We start from the raw sequence: 20,656 nt of genomic DNA, 5'->3' as shown, positions 1-20,656 counted from the left end.
AGACCAGAATGTCATCGAGATAAAGCAAGACAAACTCATTCTTTAATGGCGAGAAAATATAGTTCATCAATCGGCAAAAAGTCGGAGGAGCATTAGCCAGACCAAAAGACATGACCGTATACTCATATGAGCCAAAACTGGTCCTGAATGCCGTCTTTGGAATGTCTTCCTCGCGAATGCGGATCTGATAATAGCCCATCCTGAGATCAAGCTTGGAGAATACTTTAGCACCTTTCAGCTGCTCGAACAACTCATTTATGTTCGGAAGTGGGTATTTGTTCTTGATTGTCTTCTTATTCAATGGGCGGTAATCGACGCACAGCCGTTCCATACCATCCTTCTTCTTGACAAACAGAACACCACATCCCCACGGAGACGAGCTTGGTCTGATCAAACCCAAACGCTCCTGCTCATCGAGTTGTCTCTTGAGTTCCTTCAACTCTTCTGGACCCAGCTTGTACGGCCGCTTGCACACTGGCTCTGTGCCTGGCTCAAGCTCAATGACGAACTCCACTTCACGGTGCGGAGGCATCCCTGGCAACTCTTCAGGAAACACGTCCTGATATTCGTAGACTACTGGAACTTGCTCAATGGGATTGATCTCACCCTTTTCATTCAAGGAGAACAAGCGGACTGCGTCATCGAGCGCCGCGAATATAATCACATCCTCCGAAGAGTGGGTCAGCTTCACTTCTTTAGCCGCACAATCAATCGATGCTTTGTTCATGGCCAACTAGTCCATACCAAGGATCAAATCAATGTCGGACTTGCCCAAGACAATAGGAGACGCCAGAAAAGCATAATTGTCCAACTTGATAGAAACATCCGGAACCCGACAATTGGAATTCATCAATCTACCAGGAGACACTATGGACATAGGCTTACCCAAATCTTGACAAACAAACTCATGCTTAGCAAAGAAAGGACGGGACATGAAGCAGTGTGATGCACCAGAATCAAACAAGACTTTAGCAGGAAAATCATTGACTAAGAGATTACCCGTGATCACATCCGATGAATTTTCTGCCTCAGCTGCATTCACCATGTTGACTCGAGCTGATCTGGGGTTGAACTTCACAAGAGCGTTGCTAGGAGGTTTGCCTGGAGGAGGAGGCGGCAGACGGAGCTGAGAAGTGCATTTGTTGGCATAGTGACCCTTCTGCCCACATTTGTGACAAGTGACATCTGCTGGCTGTCGGAACTGAATCTGAGGAGGCCCTTGCTTCTGATGCTGATATCTCTGCTGGAATCCAGGGTTGGGTGGGCGGGAAGAACCACGTCCACCTGAGTGCTTCGGCTGCTGAGAGTGCCGAGGAGGAGGAGGAGAAACCCAAAACCTCTGTTGCTTCTGAACCACCTGAGTCGAAGAAGAGCTGGAATCTCTGAAACGTTTCTTGGAGTTCTCCACCCTGAGCAAGGCTGCCTCTGCTCTGAGAGCTAAGTTATAGAATTTCTCAAACTCCTCAGGATCGTGCAAAGCGAGTGCTAACTGCAAATCCTCCTTCAAGCCACCCCTGAACTGGTATATCTTGCTCTTCTGATCCGGAACATCCTGCAACGCGTAACGGGCCAGCTCGTGGAACTCAACATTGTACTTGTACATAGAATTGCTGCCCTGCTTCAAGCGCCTGAACTTCTCATGCATCTCCTCAACAAAACTGGAAGGAATGTAGTGGGACCTGAAGTCACGACAGAACTCGTCCCAAGACATCACCCTGCCACCTTTGGAGTCCTTAAGCTGCTGCCACCAAATAGAAGCCTGCCCCTTCAATTGGAATGTTGCAAACTTGACATAATCCTCTGGACGCACATTGCTACACTCGAAATGCTTGTTCATATCACGGATCCAATCTTCCGCATCAAACGGCTGGTCGCAAGAAGTGAACGTCCTAGGCTGGTTTGACAGGAATTGACTCAGACTGGCGAAGTGATTGCCACCCTGCTGGAAATTGCCCTGCTAATGATTGGCTCTCTCCTGGATCAACTGCAACAGCATCTGAGTATTTGCATTGGTAGCTGCCATCATCGCCTGCCAGGCCTCTGCAGGAGGAGGAGGCGGCGGTGGCGGAGGAGGAGGTGGAGGCGGCATATCCTCACGCGCTGGGGTCTGACGAGTTGGTGGAGCCATCCTGAAGACGGACAGCATATTAGTCCACAGAATATTTGAAGATAAGCTGAATCAAAAGACAGAATATCTGAATAGAACTTAGCGTTGCACTCGAACAACATAGAAAGAGTGCATTCTCAAAGTAACAGACGACAAAATTCCGATAAGGCCACAGCAAACAAGTGTGAGCTAGAACTGCTCGGAACAAACATATGATCGAGATTTCCCGAACCTCAATCAAGCGTCTGTAGGAAGATAGTCCTATAAGATACTACCAGATATCCCACCTATGGATTCCCGAAATAACTGGTCATGCAATCAGGCACCCGGATACAAGGAGTATTTCACGCAACTCCTAAACTACGCCGTCACCTGTATCACATCCTTCAACACACCACCAGCGTCTCGGACCTTCGACTACAACAGATCCTCGTGATCACAACGATACAAAGTGTGGTAGTACCCCCAAACAATCTACACCAGTACTGGGGACGTCGGGGTTATCTCACCACTACCTGTATTGAAGCAATAACGAACACCCTCCGTTCTTAGGTACTCAGAAATCTGAATGATGGCGATGTGCGCGATAATCCCTGGAGCTCAACTTCTCCTGATACTTAGAGCAGATAGGAGGCACCAGGACACGATTCCGTCACATCGAAATCATATAGATTTCGCAAACACCCACGTGATCCTAAAAAAAAATTTGAGCGAGAAAAGGAGTAGAGTTAAAGATTTCCTAAGACGGAAGCCTCACCAGAGCAAAGAAGAGGAGAAAAATGAAACCTACTCTCCGATATAACTAAGACTCAAAACATTTACTAGACTCGACTCGGCCAAATACGATCACACAAAGGCTCCTATGGTCGTAAGGCTCTGATTACCAACTTGTAACGACCAAGATGCGGTCCTTTCCGATCTGGGGGTCAAGGCCCCCTGAATAGGAAAGAAGCGCATCTAAGTGTTTTGCAAGCAAGTAAACATAGCACATACAATAATCACAGTAGACAATCTGGGGTTCAACTGTCTTCTTATTAATGATACAGAGTACAACGCAGATACAAACAAGGTAGTTCCGGAACGGACTACAAAACAAGGAAAATGCTATGCTACCCGCTGCAGGCCCACGATCACGACCACGGCTGAGTCCTCTGGATAGTTCACGTAAAGGCGATCTGTCTCCTCGTCGTACTGCCACGCCAGCTGGGTGCCGTCGGGATCATCTGACTCTGGGGTACCTGTACCTGCTGGAAGTTTCGGAGGAATCCGTGAGCCACGGGGACTCAGCAATCTAAGACCTTGGTGCCAGAACTAGTCATGTTATTGGGTAAGGAAGGGGTGAAGTGTTTCAGGCTGCTGCAACCTAAGATTGAATAAGTGGCTAACTTACGCGAGAAGGAAGTGAAAGTGGTCTACGCTAACGATCGAGAATACTTGATCAGAAAGTGATCCTGAACACCTACCTACGGCATTCATAACCCCACCATGTTCCGGATCGAAGAGAGGTCTTCGAGGGGACAGTCATGGTTACGCACACAGTTGGCATTTTTATTTGTTTAGGTTTAAGTTCTCTAATACCGGATGTTAACAAAATATTCCAAGTTGCCACATAACCGCGGGCACGGCTTTCCGAAAGATTAAACCCTGCAGGGGTGCTCCAACTAGTCCATCACAAACGAACACAGGCCGCAAAGGCATCCTCTATCACGAATCTCGTGATCTCGTCGGATTCCTTAGAGGAAAACCTCAACTCTGGGGAAAACCAAAGCTTCACCGGGATTCCTATACGCAAGATATACCGCTAAGGAAAGACAAGACTAGCAGGACCTCCCGACGTGTCGACGACCCTGATAAGAGCCGCGTATCTCAGTCTCAGGACACGCCGGATGAGCACAGCGTACGGTGGCCTGATAGACATCTCCCGAGTTGCCCCTGGTTGGCCCCGCACACGACTCAAGTTTGGACCAACGCTCATGAGGAGCACTGGCCCGGGTTGTTGATTAGAATCCTCGGGGTAGCTATTCCCTATGCGGTTTATTATTAAGTGATTAGCAGATTAATACCAAAGTTGGGTCCTGCCGGACAAGCCTAAACACTACGCGATTTATCAAGGGGGTCCCCATAACAACACCGAACGTGTTAGGAGCGATCATTATGGAATCAAACACCGGTAACCGGTAACTAAGGCGGCAATAACGGAACAAGACACCCGGCAAAAGGCTAGGCCTCCCGTCATTTACCAAATATATAGATACATTAATTTAATAACATAAATTAATATAATGATATCAAGCTCGTGTCATCACATGAGTTAAGGCATCTGCAGCTAACAACGCTAACATTAGTAGCTGAGCAAGCCTACCTAGCCATGCAAGTTTGCTAGGAAAGAGTAAGGTGTTTAAGCTCATGGCATATGAAGAGGCAATATATTTTCAGTGGTAGGCAGCGAGCAATATGACGTGGAATCGAAACTAACATAACAAGTCTAGATATGGGATCAAGGTCATGTCATCTTGCCTGTGATATCCTCAGCTTGGAATGGTTCTGGATCGTCCTGCACGTACTCTCCTGACTCCACGTATTCGTTCTCCGCTCCCGGTGCTACCCAACATAAGAATAACAGCCAATGAACAGCAGCACCACAAAATGCAACACTCACATGATGCATGAGATGAAAGTTGAGCATGCACCACTATTTCTAACACTAGCACAAGCAAAATAAACTTCAGCAAGTTCCTGGACAGAACATTCCACTAAACTATTTGGACATGCATGGGAATGATATGAACAGATGCATCTCGTAAAAACGGTGCAAAACCATGTAAAGAACTTTGCAAACGGAGCTACGGATCAACGGGAATCAACGAAACACGATATGAAGCCCTACGTGAAAGATTCATCACCACACACACAATTGGCACAAATCTGGTGTTCCCAGGTTGCCAAGACATATATTAACCCAACATGAATGAAATGGAGCAAGGTAGAACACCACAACAACAAATAAGCACAAACTTTGACCAAAATGGCAAAACTACATAGTCTGCCAGTTTCTGCATCTTAGCTGTTTGTGAGCCACATGCAACATAGCTACAGGTCTTCAAATATGACAAACAATATATGTGTCTGTTGCCTACCAAGAACACTACAATCTCCAGCAAGAATCACAGCAAAATTAATTAAAATATAGAAGATACAAGGCCACAAACTTTCCCAAAACCATCAGTTCTCAGGGACTTAGTGAAAATTCCTGCACCTGAGATTCTGTTTCTGTTCTGAAGCTTTTTGACAGCAAACAAAACACAAGCTACTGGACTCCAAATGACTTGCAAATTGACAGGAAGCTTCATAAACATATCAGGTTCAAAACACTAGCACTGAACTAAGTCCAGTTCCCAACAGAATCACCAGCACAACCTTATCTGCAGGGGAAGAAAATGTTTCCAGCATTCCAGACTTGGTGAAATTTTCAGAGTTCAAAAATCGGGAATTTTTCCAGCCACATGCCCACTTTGTCTAGGCATAGTTTGCCCACACATGTCACCAAGATGTGATTGACACCACTATGGTGTTGAGCACAAACCCCCACTACAACACAGAAAATCCATGCCCTTGGGCTCCATCTATACCATGGACACAAATGCCAAACTTTCAACAAAGTGCAAATGCAATTCCACAAGGTATGCCCCTAAGATGACAAATACATAGGTGAATCTTATGTGCACAATGACAAAGTGACATGGGGGTTTGAACCCCATGTTTGTGTCATGCACCTCAACAACACCCACACCCAATCACAATATTATTAGATCAAACACATCACAATGGAACCCTAGGCCATCAAGAGAGTAAGCACCCCCCACATATGGGCATGTGATGGTACACACTCTCACATGCATTACTAGGATCCTCCTAGGTATCATGTCTTCCTCAAAGTGCAACCCCCACAACAATCTACCCAAGCTTAGCTAGGAACCACACCTACAGAATCCAACATAGAGAGTCACCTAGAACTTCACATCACACCAAAACATGTGGTGAGGGGGAGGCACCCACACCCCACTAAATCTATGCAAACAAATAAAACTACAAGATCAACTTTGACCCTCTTAAGCTCAAAAGATGTGACCAACCATGTGTAGCTAGTGCCTCTATCGCCCCTTAAAAACATCTCTCACAAGAAAAGCACATCACAAGCACACACCCCTACCAAGTGTTCTACACCCCACTAGATGTAATCATCATAGGCATCTCATGGTTAGCATCACATAACAACACTTGTGTGCAACAAACACACATAACTAAGTCTACCCTAATTATATTAGCAGGAACAAAATACCACTCCACTATGTAAAAGAGATAGCTAAACAGAAGAATTAACAAAACTAACAAGCCACTTGTATAGGAGTTGGGAAAACAAAAATTAAGTAGGCAGAAAAAAGAAAGGAAAGCAAAGAAAATAGAAACAGGGGCTGCTGGGATTCGAACCCCAGACCCCTGGTATCCAGCAGCAGCAACACTCCACTGCGCTGCGGCACTAGTTGTTGACAGGAGAAGAGCAAATGGCAAGGTAAGCTACCTGCAGGAATAAATCAAAACAAAAGAACAAAAGGCGCCGAGGGGGGACTCGAACCCACACCCTCCTACAGGCGCACCACGCTAGTTACCACTCGGCTATAACACGGCTACTGACAGAGAGGAGAGTCTCGTACAGGAATAGTATCCAAAATCGCGCTCTGACTGACTACTGGGAACGACAGTGACAGGGAACCTGACGGCTATCCTAGCCGACGTTGCTAGCTGCGCTGCCGGCGACGAGCTCTTGCACACAACGAACAACCATCTACGCGGGAAGGAACCCCCGCTGCTGCTAGAGCACGCCCGCATGGCGCCCTAGACTGACGGAGGAACCGCACCAACACTACGATGTTGCTCTGCGTCTACCGCGACCGAGGCGACAGGAAACCACATAACCGGCGACGAGGTGGTTCCCATAACCATGGCGCTGCTGCTGCGAGGGGGGAGGAAGCCCTCCTCTGCGCGGCACCCCCAAGAACGCCACACTACGCAGAACAACCGGAACTACTGCACCCTTCCATGCTGCTGCTCCATAACAGAGAAAGCACGCACCCGACGCTGTCTGAGCCGAACCGCGGAGGAGGAAGGAAGGGGGAGGACGCGGCCTCACCTTGGGAGAAGATGAGGCGCCGAACGGGGAGGAGGAGCGCCGGACCGGGGAAGAAGACGCCGAAGAAGCTCCTCCGACGTGGACCGAAGCAGGGAAGGAGTTCGCCCGGTTCGCCCCGTTGACGAGGACGAGATCGACGGGGGGGGGGGGGGGGGTCGCTCCTCGGGGTCCTAACGCCGGGAATGGGACGCGGGGAGCCGCCCCGAGCCCCCGGACATGGCGGCCGGTGCCGGAGGCGACGGAACGGCGGGTTGACGGAGGAGGCGCTGCACTCTCTCTCTCTCTCTGTGCTACCTCTCAGAAGCTTACCAGGGAAGAACGAGGGAAGGAGAAAACTGGCGGCGCTGGGGGGAACGGAGAGGGAACCCTAGGGCGGAGGAGGAGGCCCCGGGCTCCTTTTATCATCTCGGGAGGCGAGCTTGAGCCGCTGGATTAAGGAGAGGCGATCGGGAGGTGGAGCGTAGGTCGTACAGCATGACGTCGGGAGGAGGAAGAAAACGCTCGCCAGCGGGCTCTGTCGCCAGGGGTGGAGATCTACTGGGCCAGCAAGGGAGAAGACTTACTGGGCCAGGGAAAGAAATAATTACACAGGAGGTTATCCAATTAGGTAAACAGGAAAAAAACAAATGCACCCAGGGAAGAAAAAAAATATTACCCAAAATAGCTACTGGGTTAAAAATTAAAAGGAAAATCCTGCTAGACTTAAGAAATTATGGCCCAATAGGGAAAAATAGGAAAACAATATTTGGAGATGTTTGAAATAAATGCAAAACAGTAATTAACCTACTGTTTTGAGTTTATTTGCACCTCTAAAATTCAAAGTACAAACCAGAAAAATTGCAACTCCTCATAAACACATTTTTATCTAACCACCAGACATTTTAGAATCATTTTTGGGAAGAAGGAATTTGACATGGAAAAAATAGGAGGGAAAAGGAGTTAAATAGCAAGAGCTAATAAAAATGACTAGCTCTCACTCCTACATTACACACACCATCATCACATGCATCACAAGATAGTGCAATACCACCACTTAACCCTAGCAAGAACACATGCACTCACAACACCACAACACTTCTCCTAGTAAAAACAAATGCAACATGATCATGGCATGCAATCATAAGGTATGGCAAGGGATGATATGTTATCCATGCATGCAAGGGAAGTAAGTACTAAGGAACACACATGAAATCATGGCACAAAATGATATCATCACAATCTCTGACAAGGTGGTCCCACATGGAAGGTTACAAAAAAGGTAAGACCTACACTTGGGGCATCACATGATAGAACCGCACAAAGTCATGACGATATCTAAGGCATCACATCCGAGACAAGTAGACCGGTACTTTCTGCATCTACTACTATTACTCCACACATCGACCGCTATCCAGCATGCATCTATTGTATTGAGTTCATGACGAACAGAGTAACGCCTTAAGCAAGATGACATGATGTAGAGGGATAAACTCAAACCAATGATGAAAACCCCATCTTTTTACCCTTGATGGCAACAACACGATGTGTGCCTCACTACCCCTTCTGTCACTGGGTGAGGTCACCGCACGGTATGAACCCAAAACCAAGCACTTCTCCCATTGCAAGAATCATAGATCTAGTTGGCCAAACAAAACCCACAACTCGAAGAGAATTACAAGGATATGAAATCATGCATATAAGAGATCAGCAAAGACTCAAATATTATTCGTAGATAATCTGATCATAAATCCACAATTCATCAGATCTCGACAAATAGACCGCCAAAGAGGATTACATCGGATATATCTCCTTGAAGATCATGGAGAACTTTGTATTGAAGATCCAAGAGAGAGAAGAAGCCATCTAGCTACTAACTATGGACCCGTAGGTCTGAAGTAAACTACTAAGGGATCATTGGAGAGGCAATGGTGTTGATGAAGAAGCCCTCCGTCTCCGAAACCCCCTCCGTCAGGGCACCGGAAATGTCTCCAGATGAGATCTTGCGGAAATGGAAGCTTGCAGCGGCGAAAAAGTGTTTTCGTGGATGCCCTGATTTTTTATGGGATTTTAGGGAATTTATAGGCCAAAGACCTAGGGCAGAGGGGGCTTAGGGGGCCCACGAGCCAGGGAGGCGCGACCTCCCCCCCCTAGCCGCGCCTAGGGGGCTCGTGGGGTCCGTGAGGCTCCCCTGCCTTGGCTCTCAAGTCTCCCGATCTTCTTCTGTTATGGAAAAAATCTTTTCGGGGATTTTATTCCGTTTGGACTCCGTTTCAAAATCAGATCTGAAAAGGGTCAAAAACATGGAAAAAAACAAGAACTGGCACTTGGCACTGAATTAATAAGTTAGTCCCAAAGAAGATATAAAAGGCATATAAAACATCCAAAGTTTGACAAGATAATAGCATGAAACCATCAAAAATTATAGATACGTTGGAGACGTATCATTGCCCAATCTCTTGCTTCTACGAACGCGACCTTCATGGGTCCGTCGTCTCCCAAGGCCCGAGACCCTCGCTTGGTCCGAGCATCTCCTCCAACCCCTCGCTGCGCCCCAGCAGGCAAGGCATGAGCATGGCCCGTTGGAGGCGCATGTAGGTAAGACCCGCGTTCGCCAGCCCGAAGGGCATGGGGGTGTTGGCGCCCAAGTATACCCACTGATGATCGGCACACGCTGGCCAGAAGGGGCCTTGAGCCACGACCCTGTCGATTGCGAGCGCGTTGATGCAGATGCGCGGCTGATCGACCGTGCCGACAATGTCGACTATGATTGGTGGTACAGGGCAGTCCCCGCCTCGCACGGCCTGGGCTCCCCAAAGTTCTTCGATTGCTCTGAGGGCGGACTCACACGAACTGGATGGCGCGCACCAGAGTGCGCCCTCGGGTTGTGCTCGAGCGCCACCCTCATCTCACTGGTCAGGTCGGGGACTTCCCTGGCGGGAGCCCTCGGGCCCAACCCGAGAGGGGCGTCGAGCGCGCCTTCCTATGCGATAGGAGGTGAGGCCCCATCCCCGAGTGCGGAGCCCGAAGTCGCAGGGTGCCCCGCGGGAAGGAGCTGCTTCTTTTTCTTGCGCGGGTTCTCACGAGGCGGCGCGTCTTCCTCGTCGTCCGAGCGCTCTGCCGCTGCGGCGCGGTAGGCACGCTCGAGTGCACAGACGACATCCTTCTCATCGCAAGCAATGGTGATGACGCCGCCACTCCTCGGCATCTTGAGGACGTTGTAGCCGTGGTGGGTCACTGCCATGAACTTGGTGAGATCTGGGTACCCAAGGATCACGTTGTATGGCAGGTGCATATGTGAGACATCGAATACGATGATCTCGGTATGGTAGTTCTTGCGCTCGTCGAAGGTGACTGGCAGATGCACCTGCCCGATGGGTACAGTTGACCCTTCCATGACCCCTGAGAAGGGCTTGATCGGCATGAGCTATTCGTACGGCACCTAGAGCATCTCGAAGGTCTCAATAGAGAGGACATTGAGCCCCTCTCCACTGTCGATGAGGGTCTTGGTGACGAGGACGTTGCTGATGGTCGGGGTACACATCATGGGAAGCTTACCGGCCATGAACGAGCACCGGAGCCGATCACTTGAGTCGAAGGTGATGGTGGTCTGGGACCAGTTGAGGGGGCGCGTTACTTCAGGCTTTGGGAGAGCCGCATTCACCTCCCGTGTGAATTGCTTGAAGGCATGGTTTGATGCCGGGGTCTAGGCGCTGTCCAAGATGGAGGCCACCGCCCTGACCTCCTGGAAGCCCGCAGCCCCATCATTTTTCCTGTCTTCATCCTTCCTTCTGGGTGGCAGAGGCAGTGTAGGCATTCCAACCTCACGTGGGCGAGCCTCGCGAGGCTGACCGCGTCGTGGTCCCTCCGGAGGGTCGTCGCGCCAGCGATCGTCCCGAGTCTGGTCGTACCAGTGGTGTTCCTGAGGATGATTGTGCCAGCGGTCTTCGTGAGACTGATCATGCCACCCCTAATGCGGCTCCCGGTTGTCCCAGCGGCCTCCACCGCGGCCACCGCCTCACTCGAAGCCTCTATCTCCCCGTCCGGGGCGTCTACTGAAGCACTCGACACGGACCAGTCGGAGGTCGTGGCACTCGGCTATGTCGTGGTTGGTGGTGTCGTGGAAGATGCAAGCGGGTCTTCCTCCTGAGGGGTGCTCTTCTCGCCGGCCATGCTTTGCCTCGGGTTCAGCCGTGAGCACCGCCGGAGCCTTGCGCTTTTCCTCCTTGGCCTTGGTCTTCTTCTCTTCTGGTTCCGCCGCCAGAGGCCTGAGGAGCGACTGGCGACCCTCCTAGGCCTTGGCGCACTTGTTCGCCAGGTTGAACATCTCCAAGACAGAGCACAACTCCTCATTCATGGCGAGCTCTTCCTTCATCTTGAGGTCACTGACTCCGTCGGTGAAGGCCGAGATGACCGCCTCGTACGATGCCTTGGGGATCTTGAGGTGCATGACCATGAAGCGTTGTATGAACTTGTGCAGGATCTCCCCCTCCTGCTTCTTGACGCGCCGTAGGTCGTTCATGGTGGGCGCGCCCGCGCAGATCATCCCAAGAGAGCTCTCCGACCTTGAGCGCCATGGGGAACCAGCACACCATGACCTTGTCATCTCCTCCTCCTGCCTAGATACTCAGCGAGTAGAGTTGTAGGAACTCGGCTGGGTCCAGGGTGCCGTCGTAGCGTGGGGGCAGGTCAGGCTTGAACTTGCAGGGCCACGCAGTTGGGTAGAGCTCCGGGGCGATGGCCAGGCACCCCACTGGCTCGACGGGTGATGCACGCGCGGGGGCGACCTGGCCTTGATGCTCGAGCAACTCAGCTTCGAGCGGAGCCCGGTCGCGGCGTGGGATCGACAGTGCAGGGAGCGCACGTGCGCCGACGTGCGACCGGGGAACCACCTGAGAGCTTGCTTTATCTCCTGACCTCGCCTTTTGTTCACAAGGCCAGGCACGGGGGCGCGCTTCCTGCCTGGGCTCGGGGTGTGCGCCACATCGCGGAGGCGGAGGCGGCGCGTCTTGCACCTCGTTGTCCGCCAGGGATGGTTGGGGTCAAAGAGAGCAGGAGAGCGCTGAAGCATCGCCGACAGCACCGACGAGCTCCTCGATGCGCCCGAGCCAGTCGTCCTAGCGGTCGGGGCCGGGACGGTAGCAGAGAAGCTCGGGAGCCATGGCAAGCGCGCCCTGGCCGTGCACCACCCCCGGTCGAGCGCAGGAGGATGACCTGGAAGCCCGGACGAGCGAAGGAGTGGCGGTGCGGCCGTCGGGCAGCATGGTGTTCGGCAGGGAAGAGCCTTGCTGTTCTTAGACGTCAGGGCCCGTGGCGGCGTTCACCACAGGCGATGGCGACCGACGCATGCCGACGAGGCCCACGGGCACCGTCTGAGCAACACGAATGGCACGGCACTCAGCGCGGGCTCGGTGAGTGTCAGTCATCGGAGCCGCGAAGCTTGGGGAAGGCAGAGCTTGGAGGAGACCTTGACACGCCCGCTACCTGGCACGCCAAATGTCGGATTTCGGGCTCCGCAAAACCCTAAAGATTCGAACTCAGGGGTGTGCAGTGTGCAAAGATCTCCCACGGCCTCGCCTGACCTAGCTTGCTACTCGATGGATATGGCAAAGAACTCACACGATGGTGAGGAAGACAATGAACACAACAGTTTACCCAAGTCCGGGCCGCTGCAAAGCATAATACCCTACTCGTGCTTTTAGTGGATTGCCTCTTGTGGAGGTGGATGGATGAGAAATTACAATGCTTTGGGAGCCTCCGGAGGCCCTCAGATGTGTTCCGGGCTCCCAACGGTTTGGTGGTCTATGAGTGGTGGAAGTGAGCGGATCAATCGATCGATCGGGTGCCGATCTCCCTCTACCAAGTAACCTATCCTCTATATATAGTGGTGGCCTGGGTCCTCATCCCTTATCGCAATGGCGGGAAGGGATCCCACAACGGCCAATTTTGAAGGTGAACACGGGAACGTGCTCCCCCTGCCCAAACGTGGTCTTCACCTGCAAAGTGGCAGTCGGCACTGCAGGGACGGGCTCAGCAATGACGTCCTTCCTGCAAGCGGGCGGTTGAGGCCTTGTTGCACCAGAACGGAAACCTTTGGAAGATGCCTTGGAACCTGCATACATCCTTGCCCCCTTTGCACAAAAGGGGAAACTGCACCGCCCTGCAATCCGCTGCTCGCATGTCCTTCCCCGCGTCATCCTTGACTCCTGAGGCCAGGTCTTGCATTGGAATCTCTTCCGCTCCGGAGGGGTCCTGAGGAGGCCCCCTGTGGGTCTTGGTGCTCCTCCTCCTCGCGAGGCTCGGGTCTTCGCGAGGGCCTTGGCCTGAGTGGTGTTGTGCCTGGTTGTGTCTGGGCGATGAAGTGGGCTAGCCCTGGGCCATAGGCGGGCAGGTCTGGGTACCCCCATTCCCAGAACGTCGACAGCATCGCGACACCGAAATTTAGCCGGATGGAGTACCCGCCGTCCCAGGCACGCCATACCATGCGCCATCGTCGTTCATCCATCCATCCGGGCCTCCCACGGTTCCAACTCCTCTCGCTGCTGCTCCAATTCCTCCTACCGCCGCCTTCATCATAAAGAGAAAGCGGCAAGGGATCCATCTCATGCAAGGGGGCCTTCGCAGCCTGCGCGACATCATCGAGTGTCGAGCCCGCTCTGGTTCCACGCGCCCCGGCCAAGAGGAAGTAGACTGGCTCGGCTGGCCCCACCGGTGTGTGGGGGGATGCCTTGAGGAAGAAGGTGACCGCGTCAACGGGTCATGCTCCTCCACCGCCTTCGGCCGACCCTAGCATCCACATTGATGACAAAGCCGTCGGCCACACCCATAACTTGTTTCGGCAAGCCATGGTCGTGGTGGCTTCGGCATGGGTGTTATCAACATTGATGAAGTTAAATTTGATACCTCGTATGTTGCGCATGATTTTGGGCGTGATAAACTAGTATAATGATCTACTAGTGATGTACTAGTAGAACGACCGTGCGTTGTTACGGGCTATAGTGTATATAAATGAATCAAACAAATGATTAATGTCATTTTCAAGGTTCAAGCTCATTTCTTCCGCATATGTCCGGGCATGTTCGGGTGCCCAGCAGGTTCCCCAAAACTCAACCGTATAGACATTTTGGGCTCCACCAAATTCAAACCACATGTGGTGCTAAAATGTGGTTGCCCGGACTATCCGTCATTTTATCTCCAATACATGGCCCTTACACAAAAACCCACTCTATGAGGCTCCCTTCCCTTTTCCTATGAGACCATTCCCTTCCCGTCTGTTTTACCGTTGTAACAAAACATTTCTAGATGGATCCCTCTCCTTTACAATGCGTTTGGCAATATTTGGGAATAGGAATGGGAGTTTAGTGTAGGGACTTGTATTGAGATTAGATATGAGATGAGTCGTTTTATTCCCAATCCCCTATTTGGCACATGATAGGAATTATGTGTGAGAATTTGGGGAGAATTTGTATTACCTTGGTTGGTTCCTAGGAATTGACGAGGGACTCGACCAGGGAAGTAAATATAAGTTATGGTGAAGGGTTAAGATTGACTCACTAAAACAATTCCCTCCCAACTCTCGCCCCCTCACGTGTTAATAAAACAATGGGAGTTGGAGTCTCAAGTCCCATGTCTATTCCTTTATAAATTCCCAATCCTCCTAACAAGACAATATATTTAAATTCATGTACCCCTTTAATTCCCATTCCCTCATTGCAATTACCCCCAACCAAACACTCCCACTATCGGGGGATGACCCATGGCTACACCAAAGGCGGCGAGTCGAACGGGGTGCCCACCCACTCGAGCCGGCTGCTCCGACTCACACCCGCGGCCGGCTGCTCAAGCCAGCCGGTTGCCTAGAGCCAACTACGACGTCCCATCAGACACGTGCGGACGAGACGGCCATACCCGTTGGTGGTGCACTTTTGACGAGCAGTAGTGTGTTGTACACACGTCAGGCGGTATCATCTACAGTGTAACTTTTCCCCTGGACACTGAATTATAAAGTGCCCAGGGAACAAGCATAGCCTAGCTCTCAAGCTACATATAGTGTGGCATGTAAGCTATCCATTGTAGCTTACATCCCAAGCAGATTGGCATGTAAGCTATCCACTCTAGCTTACATCCCAAGCCACACACCCACATACTCATGTCTATATAAGGGGCCTCATGCCCACCATGTATGGGAGTCTCTCATCCCCACACGCTCTCACACTCACCTATGAGGCAAGAAGCCCATGGCTCTCCTCTCCAAAACAATTCCAAGAACAATTCTGTACTACAGATACACCTCATATACAAACATGCATGAGTAGGGGTATTATCTCTCCGGAGAGCCTCGAACCTGGGTAAATAACTGCGTGCTACTACCCTATCTCGTGCCGGATCTTCCACGACAGCCTCGCTCTCACCTCGATTAACCATCCCTGACATCTGTTATGAGAAAACAACGACAGTTGCTACTAGAACCGCGGTCCGAGCGGGACCCTCTTGGTCATCACCACCATGGTGCGTCTGCACCGTGGACTTCGTCCATCTCCAGTCTGCTCCAATGCGCTACCGACCACACAGGTCGGCACGTCCTCGCCGTCGGCCTCGTCCCGCTCCGATCTCCCCTCGGCCACGGCTCCGCATGCAAGCAAGCTGGTCGCCTTCGCCCATGTACGTGCGCACGGCCGAGCCTAGCTAGCAAGCTTAGATCGTGAGCGCGCACGAGGCCGACCGGCCGTATGAGCCTCGTCGGCGCCCCGACTGTCAACTCCGTCTTGCGATGTCGCCTCCTCCGCGCGCCCTTTCTGCCGCGGCCTCTCCAGGCCGATGGGGCCCTCGGCCGCATCACCGTCGTCCGGCCATCCCGGTCTTTTCTATCACGACAGGCCATCCCTGCGCCGACTCAGCTAGCTGCCTCGCCGCGTTGGCCCCACCTGCACCACGCTAGGGTGTCGGCTCCACCCATCCGTCCCAGCCCGAGGTTCTCCAACGCGCTGGTTTCCACGGTCCGGCGCACGGGGCCAACGGGTAAAGCGACTGTGCCGAACTCCGGCGGCCTCCGCCCGTCAGTCTGGGGCGGCGGCAACACTCCCTACATCGAGACGGCCGCCTCGCTATGGACTCGGGCTCAATCCTCGTGTCGCTGCAAGCTCCATTCGGTACACACCGCGACTAGCCCCCCTTCTCCTGTCCATTCGGTACACACCGCGACTAGACCCTTCTCCTGCACATGTATTCATCCACAAAAAAGTCTCCGCTGCATGCACGAATAAGTGAACTTCAAGCAAGATAGTCAACTTCACTTGCTACATGCACATATGCTTGGCTCCCCGGCACCAGCATCCTCGGGCTACTGCCTGCCTGGCACGGCTTCGTCCGGTTACTGACTGACCGGCTGCGCCTCGCCTCCTGCTCGGCCGGTTGTGCCAGCACGGCTCCCGCGTGAGTCCGGCCGGCCGGCCAAGCCGGCCCTCCCTGCACCGTCCCCGTCGCCACCCTACCTCCGGCCCGGCGACCGCCGAGTGCACCTGGCCATGCACCGACCCGCGTCGATCTCCTCCAAGCTCCACCTACGCCGCGCCCCCACGCGCGTCTGCCCCGGCCGCTTGCCGGCTCCGACCTCATCCCCGAGTATCGGCTCCGCGTTCGGCTCCTCCTCGCCCCGCGCACGGCGCACCCGCCGGCTTGCCCTCTCTGGCCTACGCCCGTATGCTTGGCCGCATGCATATGTGGGTGCATGGCCGGCTACTTGGCCGCATGTGCGTGCATGTGTGCTACTTGGCCACATGCATGTGTGCACGCACGGACGGCTGCTTGGCCGCGTGCATGAACACATGCTTAGCTGGTTGCCCGGCTGTGTTTGGCCGGCTGTGTCTGATTCTGCTGTACCTATCCAGCTTCAGTCGGCCGGCCGCATCCGGCAGTGCCCCTTCGTGCTGCTGCATCTGGTAACGTCCGACTCTCTCAACAAATTGATCCCTATCTCGGAGAACCGCTTGCTGCCTGAGACCCTCGCGTCACGGTGCCGCCCCTCCACGCGCGCTTGGCCTCGGGGCGTCCGGTTGCCCGCACGCATGTTCATCCATGCTGCTCCAGCCCCGGGCGGCCCGGGCTTCGCGCACCTCACGACCGCGTGTCCCAGCAGCTGTGACCCTTTGCACCCGTCGTCTATGTGTCCACTGGCCGTGCTCCAGCTCCCTCACGTGTGTTATGCTGCGCCCGTGCGACCTGGCGACTCCGTCCCGCATACAACGGCCGGCTGCTCCGCCCGTGTGCGTGCGTCGTCCTGGGCCGACTACTGAGTAAGCAAAAAATAACGTACACTAGTAAAAAGAGGGTCTTTTGGCCGAGGGCTCAAAGACCATTAGTCCCGGTTCAAATTAAAACCGGGACCAATGTCAGGCATTGGTGTTGAAATTTGGAAGTGGGCTTTAGGCCCATTAGAGAATTTCAGAAAAATCTTCAAGGGCCCATGTAGGTGGTGACATGACAAGGTGGTGGGAGTTTAGTCCCACCCCGCTAGTGGAGGAGTGTTTGGACCCCTTTATAAGGGTCTCTCTTCCACATGCTATTGGAGAGTGAGAAGAGAAGGTGCCCTCGCGCACTCCTCCTCTGCCGCCCGCCTCGCCACGCCTCGTCATGGGTTGCGGGAATGAGCCGTTCGTTCCTCTCGGAAAATTGCCTATTTACTCAACAATCCAAAAACCTAATGTCTGTAGGAATTTTTCGAGTAATGGTTTTGCTGCTGCACTGCAAACGAGAACCACCTTATGGCTCACAGCTATGAACGTGTTCTGGGTACCCGGTGTCACTCCTACGGAAACTATCACTCCTGAACAGGAGAAGATGTTTAAGGAGGCCACCGTCCTATTCCTTGGAGCAGTCATTAGCGTGATCGGAGATAAGCTGGTTGATGCATATCTATGCTGGGAGTGAGATGTATGTTATGGAGCAGTTCCACGATTACAAGATGGTTGACAACCGTTCTGTATTGGAACAAGCTCATGAGATAATATGCATAGCTAAGGAACTTGAGGTTCTTAAGTGCAATTTGCCGGGCAAGTTTGTCGCGGGCTGTATAATTGCTAAGCTCCCTAATTCCTGGAGGAACTTTGCTACTACTCTGAAACATCAGAGGCGTGAGTTCTCAGTAGAGGGCATCATCGGCCATCTGTGTGTTGAGCAGAACTCGAGAGCAAAGGACTCCAATGGAAAAGCGGTGGAAAGCTCTTCTGCTGCCAATATGGTACATCAGAGGAACTTCAATTCTCACAAGCCCAAGGGAAAGAATTCTGTCCAACAGAATACCGACTTCAAGAAGAAGGGAAAGAAGCCCTTCAAGAAGAATAAGAAGGGAGATGGCTGCTATACTTGTGGTTCAGAGGAACATTGGGCGAACAAATGCCCAAACAAGTACAAGAAGCCGGCACAGGACTCCAAGTCTACCAATATGATCGTGGGCAACAATGAAAGTGGTGCATCTGGGTACGGTAATTTACTTACTGTATTTACAGTTTGTCAGTCCACCGATTGGTGGGTGGACACGGGTGCAAATATTCATGTGTGTGCTGACTTGTCATTGTTCTCTTCTTATCAGGCCACCGGTCGCGGGTCCGTATTGATGGGGAATGGCGCGAGTGCTTCTGTTCTTGGTGTTGGCACGGTCGATCTGAAGTTTACTTCGGGAAGGATCGTGCAGCTGAAGAACGTGCAGCATGTCCCCGCCATCAAGAAGAATCTCGTTAGTGGCTCCCTTCTGTGTAGAGAAGGGTTTAAGTTGGTATTCGAGTCTAATAAAGTAGTAGTTACGAAATATGGACTTTTCGTTGGAAAAGGTTATGAATGCGGAGGTCTGTTCCGCCTTTCTCTAGCAGATTTTTGTAATAAATTCGTGAACAATATTCATTCGAGTGTTAATGAATCTGAAGTTTGGCATTCACGTCTTTGTCACATAAGTTTCGGTGTTATGTCGCGGCTAGCAAAACTGAATTTAATCCCAACTTTCACTTTAGCCAAAGGTTCTAAGTGCCATTCGTGTGTGCAAGCAAAGCAACCTCGCAAGCCTCACAGGGCTGCAGAGGAGAGACACTTGGCACCATTAGAACTCATACATTCTGATCTTTGTGAGATGAATGGTGTGTTGACTAAAGGTGGAAAGAAATACTTCATGACATTGATAGATGATTCCACTAGATTTTGCTATGTGTATCTGTTAAATACTAAAGATGAGGCTCTACACTACTTTAAAATCTATAAGGCAAAAGTTGAGAATCAACTTGAAAAGAAAATTAAACGAGTCCGGTCTGATCGTGGTGGAGAGTACTTCTCAAACGAATTTGATTCATTTTGTGCGGAACACGACATTATTCATGAGAGGACGCCTCCCTATTCAACCCAGTCAAACGGGGTTGCCGAGCGGAAAAACCGTACTCTAACTGATTTGGTTAACGCCATGTTAGATACATCGGGTTTATCCAAGGCATGGTGGGGGGAGGCTATATTGACCGCGTGTCATGTCCTGAATAAAGTTCCTACAAAATATAATGAGGTCACTCCCTACGAGGAGTGGTCGAAGAGAAGGACGACGCTCTCGTACTTACGTACTTGGGGCTGCTTGGCGAAAGTCAATGTACCGATCCCCAAGAAGCGTAAGCTTGGACCAAAGACTGTGGATTGCGTTAATTTGGGATACGCTAAGAATAGCGTAGGCTATAGATTTCTAGTAGTGAAATATGAGGTACCTGACGTGAAGGTCGGTACAATAATGGAGTCGAGGGATGCTACATTCTTTGAGGATATATTTCCTATGAGAGATATGCAAAGCACTTCTAGACAGGAATCTGAGATAACTCCTGAGCCTGCCATTCCTATGGAATACTATGAACAAACACATGATGAAAATCCTGAGGAGGATGACGAGGAAGCCCGTGGTAGGGGCAAGAGACAAAGGACTGCAAAGACCTTTGGTGATGATTTCTTCGTATACCTCATGGATGATAATCCCTCTTCTATTTCAGAAGCGTATGCTTCTCCAGATGCTGATTACTGGAAAGCTGCGGTCCGTAGCGAGATGGATTCCATCATGGCTAACGGGACATGGGAAATCACTGATCGTCCCTATGGTTGCAAACCATTGGGATGCAAGTGGGTGTTCAAAAAGAAGCTTAGGCCCGATGGTACGATTGAAAAGTACAAGGCTAGGCTTGTGGCCAAGGGCTATGCCCAGAAAGAAGAGGAAGATTTCTTTGATACTTATTCACCTGTGGCTAGACTGACAACCATTCGAGTACTACTCTCATTGGCGGCCTCTCATGGTCTTCTCGTTCATCAAATGGACGTTAAGACGGCTTTCTTGAATGGAGAGCTAAATGAGGAAATCTATATGCAACATCCAG

Source organism: Hordeum vulgare, chromosome 5H, assembly GCF_904849725.1.
Source record: "Hordeum vulgare subsp. vulgare chromosome 5H, MorexV3_pseudomolecules_assembly, whole genome shotgun sequence".
In the NCBI taxonomy this organism is placed as follows: Eukaryota; Viridiplantae; Streptophyta; class Magnoliopsida; order Poales; family Poaceae; genus Hordeum; species Hordeum vulgare.
Note: the sequence above shows the minus strand (reverse complement) of the source record.